The 18173-nt window shown below is 33.9% G+C and overlaps 1 pseudogene; it reads right to left on the reverse strand.

The window, feature by feature from the left end:
• LOC149773027 (snake venom 5'-nucleotidase-like) overlaps positions 1-18173 on the reverse strand; it is a 68528-nt pseudogene that overhangs the window by 17645 nt on the left and 32710 nt on the right.

Raw genomic sequence — 18173 nt, forward strand, 5'->3', positions numbered from 1 at the left:
TTGTCGTTTTCACTCTTTCTTTTGTTACTGTTTATTAGAACCTAAACATGTAAAAAATACATTAGGCGCTATTTCTTGGACATTTGAATTTTGGCTCAATATTTCAAAAAACTCTGTTATTTTGAAATTTGAATTTCCCTTGTTCTTGAAAACATTTAAAAATCCCAAGTATTCTTTAACAATTTTGAAACCGTGAGTGGATTCGGCAAGATTTTTTTAAAAATGTCATCAGAAACTGGATATCTTTCTCTCAAGTCCTAACCAGAAACAATTCATTTGGACGACGATGAATGGTTTAACTTGCCAGAAAATATTATATTTTTTGAGGCAAAAGCTTCCTTAACAAGGCAAGAAATAAAAAACGTTTTGGTCCAGTATTTGGCAGAAAAGAATGTTTTGGATAAGGTGATTTGGTTTCGGTCAGTAAAGTCTGTATCAGATACTGATATAAACGTAAAGGAATTAAAATTAAAATACAAGATGGAATTGGAATTGAGTAAGCTGGAACGTCAGAAAGATAAAGAATAAAAACAAATGCAGTTTGAGTTACAATAGGAGAAAGAGCAAGAACAAATGAAATTATAGAAAGAAACTGAACAAATGTTATTACAGAAAGAGGAGAAACAAATGCAGTTACAATTTGAGAAAGAGGAGAGAGAGAGAGACAGGAAATAGAGAAAGAAAACAGATGCAAATGCAGTTATATAAGGAAGAAAGAGAGAAAGAAAGACAAATGCAATTACAAAAAGAACAAATGCAGTTACTGAAAGAACAAATGCATTTACAATCGGAGAAGGATGAGAAACATATGCCAATGCAGTTATAAAGGGAAGAAAGAGAGGGAGATGCAAATGCAAAAGAGAGATGGAAGAGAAAGAATATAAATTTAGAATAAAAGAAATGGATCTTGCATGAGAAAAGCAAATTCCCACATCAAATACAAATATATGTTTTGATGTTTCAAAGCATATTAGGTTAGTGCCCCCTTTTAGAGAAAGAGAAGCGGACAAATATTTTACTCATTTTGAAAAGGTTGCTGAACATTTGAAATGGCCAAGGGAGCAATGGACTCAATTATTACAATGTGTACTTATTGGTGAAGCTAGTGATATTTCATTAATCTTTTCAATCTCAAACAGTCAGTTACCAACCCACCCATAAACATGGTCACATTTTAGACTGCATTCTTCATAGACCTGATGGTAACATTCTACGGTCCTCCCTGGTATCCCATGAACTTGCATCAGATCACCTCTGCATTATATGTCATTTTGACGCATCAGTTCCTAACCCCCCAACTTTATCTGCTACTACGAGAAACCTCAGTATGATAAATAAAACCAAACTAATGCATGGCATCCAAGCAAACCTAAAAACTTGCTTACCTCCTACAGCAGAACAACTCGATAACTGCCTGCGTTCATTGCTAGACATTCTCCTGCTGCCAAGCGCAGAGTATCAATTCAAAAGTGTTCTCCATGGTATAGCAGTGTTTGATCATTATCTACTAAAGCAGCAACTGAAGTTGCATCAGCATTGGAACGAATTTATCAACGTGGTAGTCTATGATGGCTACAGTTGCTACAGGTTGATCCGGGCAAGGAATTTCTTGGTGCAGTATCATCTCAGACGAAAAATCAGACGAGGCCATACAGCAATTCATCGCTGTCAGGCAATTATTGAATGCTTTAATTTAACACTTGCTGAGCGATTCTTTGGATATCAGTATGCGATGGAAATAATTTATAAAGACAAGAGATCTCGTTAATGGGTTGCAAGACTACGAAATGTAATAGCTGCATTAAATAATGAAATTATTCTTTCAACTTGTATAACCCTCATTAATGCGATCACAACAAACATATATCAGTACAACGATATGACTCCTTCTCAAAACAACCAGTTCTGGGTAATATGACTTGAGGTATTTATATGAATCTGGTGAACATGACGGTGGTAAAAAAAATAAAGAGCAACTGGTCTTATTTGGAGTGTGACGACACATAAAATTGATTGCGTGGTAAGCTGAACGGGAAGACCTGGAATCTGCAGAATAGTGTCAACTGCTCCACAACGTGGATTTGTACGTGAATAATTACAGGTAATTCCTGAAGACACACAATTACTACCGCGTTCACTTTTGTGAGCTGGTGCCTCGACGTCATTTTCATTCAAGACAGGTCAGCATCACATTTTCGCGTGTGTGACCAAGACTACTATTCATTCTATCTATGGTAAAATGTCATTGATTATTTTTTGAATACTGCCACAACATTACTGTGTTACAGCTCAAACAATGATTATTCTGTCGTTTTAATGTCAAAATAAATTCAGCCTCGATATCAAAATCGCGTTTTTTCACACTGTTTATAACTAGTTAACTTGTTTTGCTACATCATCGTTGATTTCCTGAGTTTGATTATTTTTTCTGTGAAGTCTATTCTTCTGACTCGAGTCACTGCAAGATAAACTAAATTTGAACGGTCGATACGATGATCAACAATCCAAATATTTGTATAAAAAATATTAAATCCTTGTGACGAATGTATCGTTATAGCATATCTTAGAGAATATGGCGTTTTGTCCATCGTTAACGCGCTCTCAACAACACTGTCAGGAACTAAGACTACATCATTTATCACAAGATTTTGTTTGCTACCACAAACAGGAATTTCAACGTCGATATTTTGCCTTCGAGTATATGCTGGGCGATAACACAATGGTACGGGTAGATTTGAAAATTATACATTATGTAACAGAAGTAATTGTTGTTGAAGTGTATCACGAAATATCTTTATACTTGCGTCTATCAAATCATCTGGTCTCCATAAATTCCAAACATTTTTCACAGGAGTTTCTGAAATTATCAAACGCATTATTTTACACTGAACTTTATTTGGTTGTAGTCTCATTACGTTCTTAAGCTCTCTCAGTTCTAGATAAATTTCTCTATGATCATCAATTATTTCTTCATAAATACTCTACGAATGTTTTAAGCATTCATGTAGAGACACTCCAACAAAAGGCGGAGGCTCACCATGATCGCCATTCATTATCACAGCAGTATTTGTGTCAACACCCAATCAAGAAATATTTTTAATCTCTACAGCGACACTCTGTATATTTCATCCTAGATAATAATCTTCGGAATATATTTTTCACACATTCGTTCAGGAGTCCATGTATCTCCCTTCATCAGAAAAAGATGTGATAAGTATGAGATTTAACTCCTCGTTCGTCAGTTCATGTAATTTTTCATTTTTGTCGACGCGATTTTTACTATTTTGAGCACATTTACCCCAGTAATTAAAAGTTTCACTGAGAATTACGATTTTGAGTAATATTTACCCCAGCAAGTTATGGAATGTGGTCGATGATCACAGTTTTGAATAAACAATCAGATTATATTTTAAGCTGATCAAATTCAATACAAAAATGTGCATAATTCAGAATCTGATCTCTATCACGAACAATCGTAATATCTTATCGTTGCGGTTCATTTAACGGTTTATGTGTTAACAAAAATACTTCATTACCGTATTCCGTAATAATTATATTAACACTAAATACAAGATACACATACAATATTAACTGCGATCGTTGTTATTATATTAACTATTCCTTGTGAAATATGTATGCCGCCGACGTACGGGTCATCGTCGTATCTAAGAATACATGTAAATGGTGCTATTTCTTTAGATGACGTGATAATTTGCGGGAAGCTTTTATCGAAAATATATTTCACTGATTTTTAGCCCTTTTCAATAATCTGTTGTTTTACGCCGTTATTGTAGTATTGTGTGATACTGGAAAATAAATTTTCTAGGCTATCAAATACAAGTTTGCACTCAGGTTTAATATCGTTGGAAAGTTATTTGATCGTCGATAAATGGTCTATCACTGTCATATATATTTCTCCGTAATTTATAAATGGTTTAACCATCACGAGCATAAAATCCCATTCTAATTTCCAAGGTTCTCTTTTTCGATATTCTGGAGTATTTATAAATATTTTTGTCTTTGCATAATTCGGCACATGGTGTTACTAACGGTCCTTGATAAATGGATGCTATCTCTGGCCGTCCTAATACGGTTCTGATCGATGATCGATATATATATATATATATATATATATATATATATATATATATATATATATATATATATATATATATATATATATATATATATATATATATATATATATATATATATATATATATATATATATATATATATATATATATCGATATATATATCGATGGCGTATTCAGGCGAAAATTTTTATATCGCGGCTGATAATGTTGGTTCGTGAACAATACTAGCTATTTTGGATTCTTCATAAGAAACTACCAGAAAGTTATTTGCTTGCAACATACTTAGTGAATTTGATCTAATATTTGGCCAGCTGTGATATGCTCATAATTATGCTAGTGCAATTTCTTTGGCTGGAATCGGAGTTGGCAAACGATCGCTAAATTCAGGTTTGGATGAGCTTGCTCATATCACCGTTGTTTTTGACGGAGTTGTATTAGCGACGATCGGTTGTATTAATTCATGCGTTGACATTCTTGTTATTATTCAATAAACCGGAGGTCTAATATAGTTTATCGTAGATTCTGATATAGTCATTCCCAAAGGTATATGTATGCCTTCGTGGTAAATCCTAATCATTTCTAAGAATTCCTTATCTGATTATTTTTTAACAATAGCAGGCATTCCACTGACAAGATCTTCTAGTTTCTTCTAATATCATCGATATTCCTCTGTTCTATCGCGATTAGATCTGAAAATGATTTAGGATCTCTGATCACACCTAATCGTTGATTAATCGTTTCAATATCTGACATAGCTGTTTTAACATCGCCCAGTTTTGTGTTAATTTCAGAGAGGTTTACGTCAACAAACAATAGACTTCCAAAACTTTCTACAAAGATTTGAAAACATATTTACGTGGTTAAGTTGGTATTTTATTTCCATTAAAGTTGAGTTCAGCTGTCGTTGTATAACCGGTGGATCGTAAACGATTAGCAATACTTTTTATAATTTCATTTCTGATAGTTGCGATTGATACATTTGAGTTTCTGATTCTACCACCGTCAGTAAGTACTGGAATGTTATCCGTAGTAGCATCTTACGAACTATGTCGACTCCTGAAAAATAAAAACTTCATACCGGTCAACTAAATGGAGATTCATAAGATCAGCAATATCATTTCTAGTCCCGTAATTCGACAAATCAATATCATATTTTTCTTCTTTTCTTTGATAGAAGATCTTCCATAAATATCAACCATTATATGATAAGTAATTATTTAAAACAGAACTCGTGTACGCATGTCAAATTTATGATATGCATCGAAATAATTTGGCACAGCATCGAGTACAGCAATTACTTCACAGGCCATATTGGCGGATCAGTTATTGTCTGTGTTGGTAATGTTGAATACCGGATTGGATTGTTTCAATGATGAGTGCTTTGCATGTTTTAAAACTTCTTTTGGTCGTGCCAGACCATACGAATCGAAATAAATAATTCCACGTGGATCAATCGCGTAGGCAACCCTGAGTACCTGAACCAGAACTTTAATGATACCGGTTTTAACATAGTTTAGTTTGTTTCGGTAATTGGTGACGCATAAAACACCTCTGAATCATTTCTGTCTGTTTAGTTCATTTTGCTATTTTTCCAGTTGCTTCAGCTGTTCGCTCTAACGTGGGAAGAAGACCCACGGTAGCCTTTGAAACTCCTTCTGAAGCTTTTGTAACCAGTTTAAATAACAATTTTGTACCCTCTGTAAATTCCACCTGAGACTCCAGACGCGCTTGTAGTTGTTGCTTGACAGAATTACAGACGGGAAGATATTTCTTAAATTCCTGTAGTCGCTGTCGAGCAAGTTTAGCTGTGTGAAGTTCCATAGTTAGCGTAGTTATTGATATAATAATGATTTAATTAAGCTACACACACACATCAGGGAGGGTGACGACCAACAATGAGTGTCCGACGGGTAAACAAACGCACAAAAACACAAGCATCAAAACTAACGTAACCACAATTGTGTATTTTCATTTCCGTTGGTAAGCTTTATTTTTGCGAATGGACTCTTCAAAAATGTGGTCTGTTTTTCCCGAGTAGAACATATGTGCATCCCCGGCACTCGAAAAGTGTCCTTTTGCTGGGATCCTTGGTAAACTGAGAGCACGGGTGCTGCCTTTTAACCAAACCAATACGGAGAATTAGAAAACAATTAAATCAAACAAACTCAAACTTTATTTGACTAGAATGACGAACCATGTAGTGTGGAAACATCCCCACACATCGTGGTGATACAATCAAAAGACGCTTCAAGACCGCTTGTGGCACTGTCTCCGTTTGTAATAGAAAATACCATTAAGGGATCGATCGACACTCCAAACAGGTGTTTAAAAAAAGTTGAAATCGGGATGCCTACTGGTTCAGTTTGATAGACGAGGACAAACAGAAAATATCCAGAAAATGAAACCTTTCTTTGATATTCCAGGAAACTCATTCGCTTTCGCAACACCCAATCGATAACTATCTAGGAATCTGATTGATATTTTTTTACGAAACTTTATATTGTTTTTAAAAACCTTACCTTACAAATTACTAATAAGCGAAATAAAATTTTCATCATTTTTTTATATTAATTCAAGCTTTTGATACTCAAATGAGAATTGTAAACAAATAATGAAACACATTGTGAAACATATTTACTGTCACTGTAATTTAAATTGCACCAAAAATGAGCTTTACCTCTGTAGATAATGGTTAAGTGACCATTATTTTGTCGCTAATCTATGTTGCTAATTTGTCGTTTGCTTAGATTTATTTATCAATCGCTTTGTCACAAATATGATATATACTGAGTTATAATAATTCTTATTTTGATTAGTGAGAATCATTTTATCAGTAATTCTTGGTCGATCTTCTTCGTAAATAGTATTTGTAAAATTATTTATGCGGTCTGCTCCCCCGAAAAATATAGTTTCGTTCATACCATCCATGAATTGTTTAAGATGAAGGCAAAATCAGTACGGCATGTGTTTGATTCTTTATGTACGGTTGCTAATGGTTCAGTAATACTTCCAAAATAACGAAATAGAGTAAACATAACCTTTAGTTTGTGATGTTGGCTATATAACGACAGAGAAGCTGTTTTGTGTATAATGAATACTTCATTGCATAATCTTTGTTTTCAAATAATGAAATTTCAGGTTAAAAAAGAGACAAGTTTGCAAAAGTATTTTTTGTGTAATTTATTCGTTGAGATTATTTCACATATTTTACAAATCCCACATTCCACAATAAGTACCTATCTGCGTCAAAAATAATAAGGATATCCACGTGACTTTATCTTTCTCTTTATATCATTCAAACACTTGCTTTATTATTTTATTATTTTATTTACGTTATACTGCATAATAATAAATCTGGATTGTGTCATAACAGATTCTAGTACATAAAATAAATTTATTGTCCTTATTTTAAACATCGATGCAGGTATTTTTATTTCTATCCAGTTTGGTGGGTAAAAGTATGAATTTCCTTTACCGGTTGCAACATCTCTACATGTAGCAATAATTTTTTTAAAACTTGAATCTTGAATTCCTTCTGATTAATTTTTGTATCCAAGATGTAAACAACGTTTGAACTTTACTTTCTATTTCATTTTACTTTATTATGTTTAGCACAAATGATATATGATTTGGACTATAGATAATTTAATCTTCCATCACTACGAGTCTGATCGATAAAAATTTAGCTCGATATTTACTTGTCATTAATCTCTAATCATTGTTACCTACATGTTTCCACAAGCAAAAAAAAAATATATATATAAATAAATCCTACTTAATATATATGTCTCCTTTCTCATGTCTAACTCATTTAAACGCTAATAAAATGAGGTATGAAGTTTTGTGGTGATAAATCAATCGTTTTCATGAATTTTTTTATATGCATTTCTCCTTTTGTTAGAAGGCGAGTTCTAGAAAGCTGACGTATTATTTTGGGTGCGTGCAGAGCAATTACTTTAGTGATACAATACTTTCTTCTATCTCCCACTCATCACATCCTTTCCATTTTCCAAGCATGTATTTTTATATTATTATTTTTTGCTGTTCATTCTGTTTGTCATTACAATTTTATCAATACTGTTCACATCATACTGTCTGTTGTATAAAAACAAATCCACCTCTGTAAATATCCCCTAAGTGTTCTCTTCCCTAAAGTCGTCCAATTAACTCCAAAAAAAGTTGCCCAGAATTATTTTGATGATTTTACATGAGTAAACAGAGGTTTGAAAACATACACTTCTGTGTTGGGATTAATGCATCAATTCGCAAATATCTTTCAGTTGATGCCACTAAAACGCTTGTGTGTTCATTAGTACTTTCAAGACTGGACTATTGTAACTCAATTCTGTCTGGTTCATCTCAAATATCTCATCCAGAAACTTCAAAAGGTTCAAAACACAGCTGTTCAGATCATACTTAGTGTACCACACACCTCTCCACTGCTCTGTACCCTACACTGGCTATCCATTTGATCCAGAATCAAACACAAAATTTGTTCTCTGTGCTACGTTTCACTGTCGGACTCTCGTCCAACATACCTTTCCGATCTCACCCATGTGTACACACCATCAAGATTCTTACGCTCCTCGTCTGACAATCGTATACTCATTATTCCCACTATGAAAACAAAGTCAATTTGGACATCGTTTTTAGTTTTGCATACCAGGGCCCAGTAACGTGAAATGAATTACCCACTGAACTTAGACAAAGTGTATGGGAAGTTTATATTATTCCTTCCGTTAATCGCTCCTTTAATGCGTATCAATATATACCAGGTTATGTGCTGGCATCGAGCGAAGAAGACGAAGAACAGTTTGATCTACGTACTTGCTATGATACAGGTGTACAGTATTATTACTGTATTTTGTACCTTACTGGATTGCCTCATATTATGCCAATGTTTGATGAGAATTTCAGGTTAGGTAATCTTTCTTAAATATTTTTAATTCAAGATGATTACTTCGATGAGATTGCTTCTGTTTAAATATTGTTAAAATTTGTGATCAATAAGTATTTAGGATTTACCTGTAAGGACTTATACGCTTGCCATTGAGACCTGCATCAGTCATCGTGTCACTCATGATCCCATATAACTTGTGGATCCTCATGGGTGTATGTTTGAAGCAGTACTGTCCGGGTTTTGGTGATTGCCACATTTATTGAAAAGAAAAAAGGGACTCCCAGTGCCATTTATTCCTGTCAATCGCTAGTCTCTATAACGTTTGTTGAGATCTACAGACGGATTTCAAGTGTGGCATATGCTCTGTGTTTGTTAGAGAAAAAGAATTAGGGACTTTATCAAATTATATTTTTTCAACCTCAAAAGGAACAATCGTCCTAATGACAACTTGAAACATTATTGATTTAGGTTTTTTAATTAAGACCGTGATGTAAAGTTTTATTTTCAAATTTGTGTTCAACTTGTTTATCTTTTACAAGGATACGAAACTGAAATCTATACATGCTAACTTGAGTTGTTGGTGTACTTTACTATTTGATTTAAATTATACCATTAACTCAATAACCAGCAAAGTGCATCAGTTTCTGTGTTTTTACAATACTTTTTATACTGCAGAGACAGAAGAAAATGAAAGACGACTTTTTTCAAACTGGTGAACACTTTGCAAAACAAACTTACTTACTTTCTACATCAAATAAAAGTCCAGAAATGTATAACATTCTGTGTTACATCATGCACTTATTTACAATGAATCAATGTTTTAAATATTACTACACTATTCAGTGTGTTTGCAATGATTCAAAATATTCATTACCTTATGTTTCTTTCATTAACACGTTATTGTTTTGTCTTTATTTCAATATTATAAACAAGATACTCCTGGTTGTTTTCGTCTATTTGCAGGAAGATGTCAATCCACATCAGATTGTGTGTATCCTTTCCTGTCCGCATTCCACAGCGGGTTGTGTGTATCCTTTCCTATCCGCATTTAACAGCGGGTTGTGTGTATCCTTTCCTGTCGGCATTCCAAAGTACATGGTACAGATGATCCCCGTTGAATTACAAGAGCAACTGGATTGTCATCACCCAAAGTATTAGCTCCATAGATCCTGGTTAGGAATTGTGTCTGATGCCCTTGGTGTGTTGCCTTTTCCAGAATATTTTCCGATCCTTCAGCTTCATGTTTAGAACCGACCGACACTTATCAAATTTAATGTCATTTATTATTGAAACACTATATGGCCGTGCGTAAATAGGAATCGACTGATGAAATTATACCTCTTAGTAATGTTGGTTCCAATTCATCATCTCTCTTTTTCCTGACAGATAAAGATGAAATGGTCCATTCTTTGGTTTAGCCTTAATGGAGGAATAAACCATGGGAATCTTTGTTGCCCTGCACCCTAAAGAAAAGCCATGCACAATTCCAAGTCGCCTTCAGCTTTTCTTTTTCTTCTTGATATTTGCCTGTTTTTCTAGTAAGGCATCGCCATCAGCAGAAATCACGTTCTAAAATATGTCACATTAAAATAATTGTTTAAGCTGGATCATTTAAAAGTTAATTTCTTACAGGTTTTCATTATCATTTGTTAAATCTTACAGAGATATAGCTCTACTGCAATCTCAACAGTACTTAATTTTTCCATTTTAATTTTGGTTCCAGACGCCACATACATGACAGGGGCATGTAGACCATGAAGAAAAACAGACAATGAACGGGAATGTAAGTATATTCTGATATAAAAAGGAATTTCCACCCGTCAACAAATAGAAATGATAACTATAAAAATTATTTTTATCAGAAAATTCATTAATTCATCGTCTAACACAGAATAAATCTGAATATTCCCTTGCTTTGTTCTGATTCTTTTTCACGTTTACTTTGTTCCCACTACTGATATTGTGAAAACAACAGGTCTTTCGTGATCGCCAATAATATGTATTCTGTAGGGTTCCTTTCTGTTCACTACGAAGGTTTTGCCGTTGTTTATTTTATGCTTCCGCACTTCTTATAAATTCTTGTAGCATTTAAATAATGGCAAAACCTTGTTGCATGAGCTAAATTATTTGCATTGATATTCGATAAATTGATGTGAATATTTTCCAACATTTTGTAACGCAAAAATGTAGGTTACTTGATTGTCTGAATTTTTTATGACTAGTGGTTTTTAATGCCGAAACTCGCAGTTCCACGTGTTAGGAAAGAATAGAACCAAGAGTTTGCAAGAGTCCAATGTATTAGCAAAGACTAAAACGAAGAGTATTTATGAATCCAATAAGAGAAGAGACTAGTACCAACAGTGTGTACAGGTAAAGTGCATAAGCTACTAATATCTTCAAAAGATCTCATGATCAGTAATATCTAATGACCTTTTAAATATATAAATCATGACGAGTGATTTTCTTTTGATATTATTCTGGAGCATTTCATCTATTTAGTCAAGGCAATTTAAAATGAGTAATTTGTTCTGAATCAAGCAGATAAATGTAGAATTTTTTATTCATTCGGATAGCCAAATAGGTGGTATGAGATCTGTTGCCCACCTTATTTTCAAAATGGCAGGCAGGATTAACACAAATCGGCCTATATGTTGATGGTTCATCTTGTGTCCGCCATTATGCATCAAAAAATCTTTAGCTGCTTCAAGGCATGATGGAATGCAGCAGTTTCTAAGCAAATGTTTCAAGAGATCATCGAGAGAGTTAAATATAATATGAGAAGAAAGCCATATGGTTTCGTACTTATCCCATCGAGCCCACTAGCTCTTTTTGTATCAGTACGTAGAAACTTGGTCGTGTGTCTTGAAACAACATTTTATTTCATTCAGATCATTGCTGACAGATATGAAACACAAAGTCTTACTATTTAAGACTTTGTATTCGTTATGTACATATTCATAGCTGACTGTAGGTTCTTGGGGATAGAAAAAGAAATCGACGCGTTAATGTCTTTGAACTTCTTTCAAATGAGTTATACGTCTTTTTCCTACCAGAAATTAAATAAGAAAAAGACATTCCTTTAATTTCTCTGATTAAAGACGTTTCGACATTTTTAAAATTCCAATTATTGTTTGTATTCGTTGTTTACGTAACATAATTTACTAACCATTTTCATATGTCTTCTTTTTATTGGTGAGACTGTCGCTTATCCCTTCTGGATCTTAGTGGAGTTTGTTTATCAAGTAAGGATAAACAAAAACTATCAAACCAAACTTTAACTCAAAAACGAAAGAAACAAAAAAAATGTGTTATTGAAGGCTGAAGAAATTTCAGAAACTAAATAATCTGTGTTCAATTATTGAAAGATTTGTATGAGTGTTTTATACTTGCTATTCTTTCATAGATCCCTACAATAAGGACATTTAGGCGTCATTGATTAAATGAGAAACACAATGTATAAGTCTATTATTTTATATGCAAGCTTTACTGTGCGTTTGCTAATGTCAACGAGATTCCGTTTAAATCTACAAAGACGCATCTTTATTCTAACGGTAAGACTGTGGTAATAAAATAAAATCAACGACAACAAACTCAGGATAAATGCTAATGAGGAAGTTTTAAAAAATTATGTAAAATCCTCCTTTCATTAAAATTCAAAAGAGATCTTAGAAGTGATGAAAAGTTAGATCCGTACTCTCTAAAGCAGACTAAATACTGTACAGTTTTTTTTCTAAACTGGAGGCGTGGCATTATTCGTCAAATACGACTGCAGTGACTTCGAGGTTTCGTTTAGCACAATTCATTGTTTTTCGTAACCACACATTAAAATGGGTGAAATGTATGAAAATTCTTAAAATAGTTGTACATCACTCTGGTCTCATACTTAAATGATGATGTGTCTTAGAAATAAACAAAACTACATACGTATTTTGTTCCGAGTGGGCAGAAAGAACGAGTGTGATAGGGCGTAGGAATATTCCGAGGATGTCTGGCCGAGACTATGTTACTACCTTGTATCAAACGAGTTCTCTCCCCGACTCGAAACAAAGAACTTATATGTTTGGGGGAAAGAGCTCGTTTGATAAGGAGTAGGAATATTCGTATCGGTCAGACGCCCTGCACATATTTCTACGCCGTATCCAATTCGTTCTTTCCGCCCACTCCGAACAAAACATATGTAATTTTGTCTCTTGATATTTGTCTTATATCAGGCGTGTATGTGACCTTCAGAATAACAACAACCTTGTTCTGGTTTAAATTGGTGAAGAATAAAAACACTAACAAAGCAATCCAACAGTATGAACCGGGAACATAACACCATTGACCTCAGCAAATGGAGAACCAGCAAGCTTGACTAATCCGTGTTGTTCTAGACGACATTAACCTGCAATCGGAACATGGTCACACCTTTCTCATATAATCGTATCTACGCCTTGGAAATAATTCAGTAGCGCCATTGCATATCTATGTACCCTGTTTACCAAACGAAATCAGATGCATATCACATAGCATGAAATTGATTATTACGGCAACTCGACAAAGATGTCTTTATTCATGGCAGAAAAAATCCCAATTTTTTTTTCAATCAAAAACTCACTTGAAATCTTTCTTTCTCTAAACATACCGAAAGATTCATAAGGAGTACTATAAGGCTGTTCTGTTTTGTCTAAAATAATTCAGCATACGAATGAATTATTCGGCATTTTCTGGGAATTCCTCTTTTATACACTGTTTCAATGTAGTATTTCCGATCTGAATTCTGTTATAAAATTACCAGGTGTTTTCATTGCATTACCCTACATTAATGAACTGACCAGTATTCAACCGTTTAATACAGTATTTGATTCGCTTGATATTGTGATCCATGCAAATATCTACGTTATTCCCGGATAGAGGAAACAAAATAACCCCATAGTATAGATGCTCCTTCAAAAAGTGGCAAATTATAAATCTCAGCCACAGCTTGTAGGGATGTACATAAACAATTTCACAAATCGTGAGGTGGATTTTTTTATTCTTTCTTCATGATAACTTGTTCCAGTGAGCACGACAAATTTCTTTCAAGCTGAATAAGTTGATACAGGCAACACATGTTACACAGATAAGGGTAAATGTACTCGTAGTTTGGTGCACAGTTTTTGTTTTTCGGTCACACGCGTCTGATACACAAATAAATCAACGCGTGTATCAAACCCGTCAGGTTATTAGTGCAGTACAAATTAATCAGCTGATTACATTTCAACTCTTGGTCTGCATATTGCACTGCTGCCGAACAACTTGCAGCATTTCACTATCTATGGATTTGTCTGGTAGAATGATATCATTACTATCTTGAAGTGCGATCAATAATTGATTTTCGTTAAGCAAATATATCCTGCGATACAGCATGCAAAGACACATTACTGAGAGTGAGAGAGATGGCTGCCGTTTTCACGAAAGAACGCTTTGGTTTTGGAAGTGGCAGAGTAGTGGTTGTTTCTATAGGATTACCCCTGAACTAAATCCCTTCACAAACTGTGTCTGACGCAGTCACAATACAGTCGTAAAAGGAAACTGACATTTAATGAACCAAGTTATTACAACGTTGAAAATACACATTAAAAGTTAATTTTAAAAGTAATTTGGATCTTTTGTGCTAAATAAATATTTAGAAAACACTCGAAATTAAGTACAATTAAATTGTTAAATCCTTAGACAAGTGATTAAATATTTTACGCTTTGTAATTGCAATAATGTAATATATGTACTCGTATCAGTTAGAACTGATTACAATGTATAGTCTCTGCTGTGCTCGTTTGAAGTTATACGGCCAAAATACATACTGCAATAACTAAAAAGGTAAAATATGTCTTAAACAATGAGAAAAGAAAAAATATATATGTTGCTGTTGGATATTCAGGCCAAAATCAAGTTTCACCAAATATAAAAGTCACCTCAGCAATGTGTTAACTCTTTAGAATCTACAAATACTATTGCGTCCCTACCAATAGTCAATTCATTTGTTAATTCTGGTCCTTTGCACATATCTAAGTATACTCATGTTATGCATTCTCAATAACATTAAGTTAAGAAAGCAGCTAGAGCAGCTATTGTCAATATGATTATTTTGTTCCTTGCGAATGGCTAAAACTAATTCGCAATAAACATCAACAATTAGTTGCTTCATCTATCGCAATGTGTCATGTACACTTCCACATGGGTCTGCAAGGAACTACTTAGAAATGTTTTAAGAACTTTGACATAGAACGCACGATAGAATACAAGAAGGCGTTAAATAAGTCCCAAAAATACATAAATTGTCTATTAATTACATTTTCGTAAAGGGCATAATGCAAAATAGTTTGTATTGAAAAGATAAAATAATTTGAATGTTCCGGGCGTAAAATTTACCGACATTGTCACCACGTACATCGAATCAAACTGTTGGTGCATGCATATTAGATCTAGGGACACTAGGAAAGAACCTGGAAGGACTGATGAGCGGCACGTGCAGCCTTGACAACTGGGCTGAACATTTTATATTTGTTTGTAATATCTTTACTAACATCTTTTAAAATATATCTGTAATTCAATATCTATAGAAAGAAGACTTCTTTCAGGTAATTAAATAGGTTTATAATTCTGATTTACAGGTAATCTCGTTTGTAGTCATGGATACATATGCTGGCTTGCTACATATTCAGACTCTCCTTGTGAAAATCACGAAAGCACAACATTTCTGTTCGGTGTACATAAGACAGGTACAATTAGGTTAAATTTTTTATATCATCAGAGCAAACTGTCGTTAGTGCTCTTTACAAGTTTCGAACTACAACCAAGCCCATATCCTTATATAATATCAGGTAATTAAATATGTTTTTATGTGATTCTGATTTAGAGGTAATATTGTCTGTTTTCAAGGCTAGCTTGTTTGCATTTTTCTTACTGTGAGTGTGTCTGCGTGACTTGATTTTTAACGCACAATCACGTAAGCACATTTCCATTCGGTTCAAATATGATGGGCAAAGTTAGATTAAATATTTCATATCATCGAAGCACTAAAGCGTTACCATACTGCACTTTACAATTACTACCTAGCACATAACTTTTTATTATATCAGGCACAGAAGGCCATTTCTTTTCAGCTTTCTTTGCAAAACGTTAATATAAGTAGTCAATAGCCCATTTATTAATTGTTCATTAAATTCAAATGACATTAGTATATATATATATATATATATATATATATATATATATATATATATATATATATATATATATATATATATATATATATATATATATATATATATATATATATATATATAAACATCTTTAAACATGTTTTGTTTGAAACTGTAAGTGTGTGTGTTTCGGATTTTTACCATAGCTTTAACAATTTTCCAGTCATATCGCTACGATGTGTAAAGTGTGGCAGTTTACAGTGATGTTTAGCACTGGGGCATCATGTCGCAGACATCTAACATGATGTCCCACCCAGTCACATTATCCTGACACCAAGCCGACCAGTCCTAACAGTCTCTCGCATCCAAGGCAGACGCTCTAACCACTAGGCCACTAAAGCGGTCTAAAGTATTTGTTTTGCTTGAATCTTCTGATCATCTGTGAGCCGTGTGCTTATGAGGAGCATGTTAATATAAAGGTTCTGCTGAATTTTGTCCCGTCTGTCATACTACTGCCACTACTTGCCTGTCGTCTGTCAACCCCACCACCACTCTCCTACTGCTACTACAACCACAACTACCATGCTGATCTTCATCATTCTTGAAACTGATCCTTGTTAATGTTCTTCTTTTGGTTGCTAGCTGAAGAAACTACGCACACATTACCACCACAACTGTTCTTGTTCTACTGTTACTAGCCCAATTTGTTGTTTCACATGGCCTTGTTATTCGATACCTGTACGCATACGATCAGGTTAACTAGCCCCCAAGTACACAAATACTGATTATTACACAGCCACATGAACTGGAGATAAAGGGAGATATTTTATTCCTTCTCCTCCCCATCCCAAATCGATCTGAACTTGTTATAATAAGGTATATGCATTCCAACATTACTATAATTTTGCTTTGTCAAATTTTAGACAATGTTCACAATATATCACATCATTATCCACTTCTTCAAATCAACCTTCAACTGTATTTGTGTAGCCTAAGTCAAAGCAATCCTTATAGTACACAACTAATATCTTCTGTACACAACAAATATCTTCTGTACACAACGAATATCTTATGTACACAATGAATATCTTATGTACACAATGAATATCGTATGTACACAACGAATATATTATGTACACAATGAATATCTTATGTACACAATGAATATCTTCTGCACACAAAGAAAGTCTAGAAGTAGGATAAAATAAGCTTGAGTTGAATTACGCAATTAATTTGAATACAGATTTATTGTTCGTAGAATTAGCTTTGCAAAAGACATTATTTTTGATCTAGAGTGTGAAAGTTTTATTGTCTCTTATGTCAAGCAACACGAGAAAATTAGAACCGCCTCTATGACAAAAGTAAAATAGTTTATGTGTCTCAAGTAGAGTATCCTTTGTGTCCTACCTCAGCAATTTCCCTGTATGGTGATGCACTGTGTACATTACTTGCTATTAACCAATTTGAAATAATGTTTTTAAATGCCCTTAGTTTGCACAAACTGACTTCATGCCGCATATATTCTCATACTAAAAGTGAACAAGAGATCCTCACCGGAAATCTGTCCTATATATTTATGTTCCCTGTTTCATATGCATATGTAAAGTGTCGTTAGTAAAACAAAAGGAAATTCTGTTTGAATAACTTTAGCTTATATAGTACATTTAATCTGCAATTCACTTTGGGTATCATTGCACGATAGTCTAAATAAGATCATGTTTAACATGGTAAATAGATGGTTAACCAATGCATGGTCATTTAATGTTCCATTCATTTATTTGGTTTATCTATATGGAAACCTCCATATCCCCAGCAATGAGGACACTATCAGGCCTATGATGTGACCCAACCTCCACCCTAGTCTGAACGTTTAAAGGCTTGTATATCTATCTATTAGGAGAGAACTTTAAGTAAAAGTATTACGATTGAAATTTATTCTAAATTGTATTAAACGTAATTTTTCATTAATTTATATTAATAGTTTAGAAGTAGGTAAGCACGATGGGAAAGTGT

This window comes from Sinohyriopsis cumingii, unplaced genomic scaffold, assembly GCF_028554795.1.
Source record: "Sinohyriopsis cumingii isolate HCF-2022 unplaced genomic scaffold, ASM2855479v2 utg000913l, whole genome shotgun sequence".
Classification (NCBI taxonomy): Eukaryota; Metazoa; Mollusca; class Bivalvia; order Unionida; family Unionidae; genus Sinohyriopsis; species Sinohyriopsis cumingii.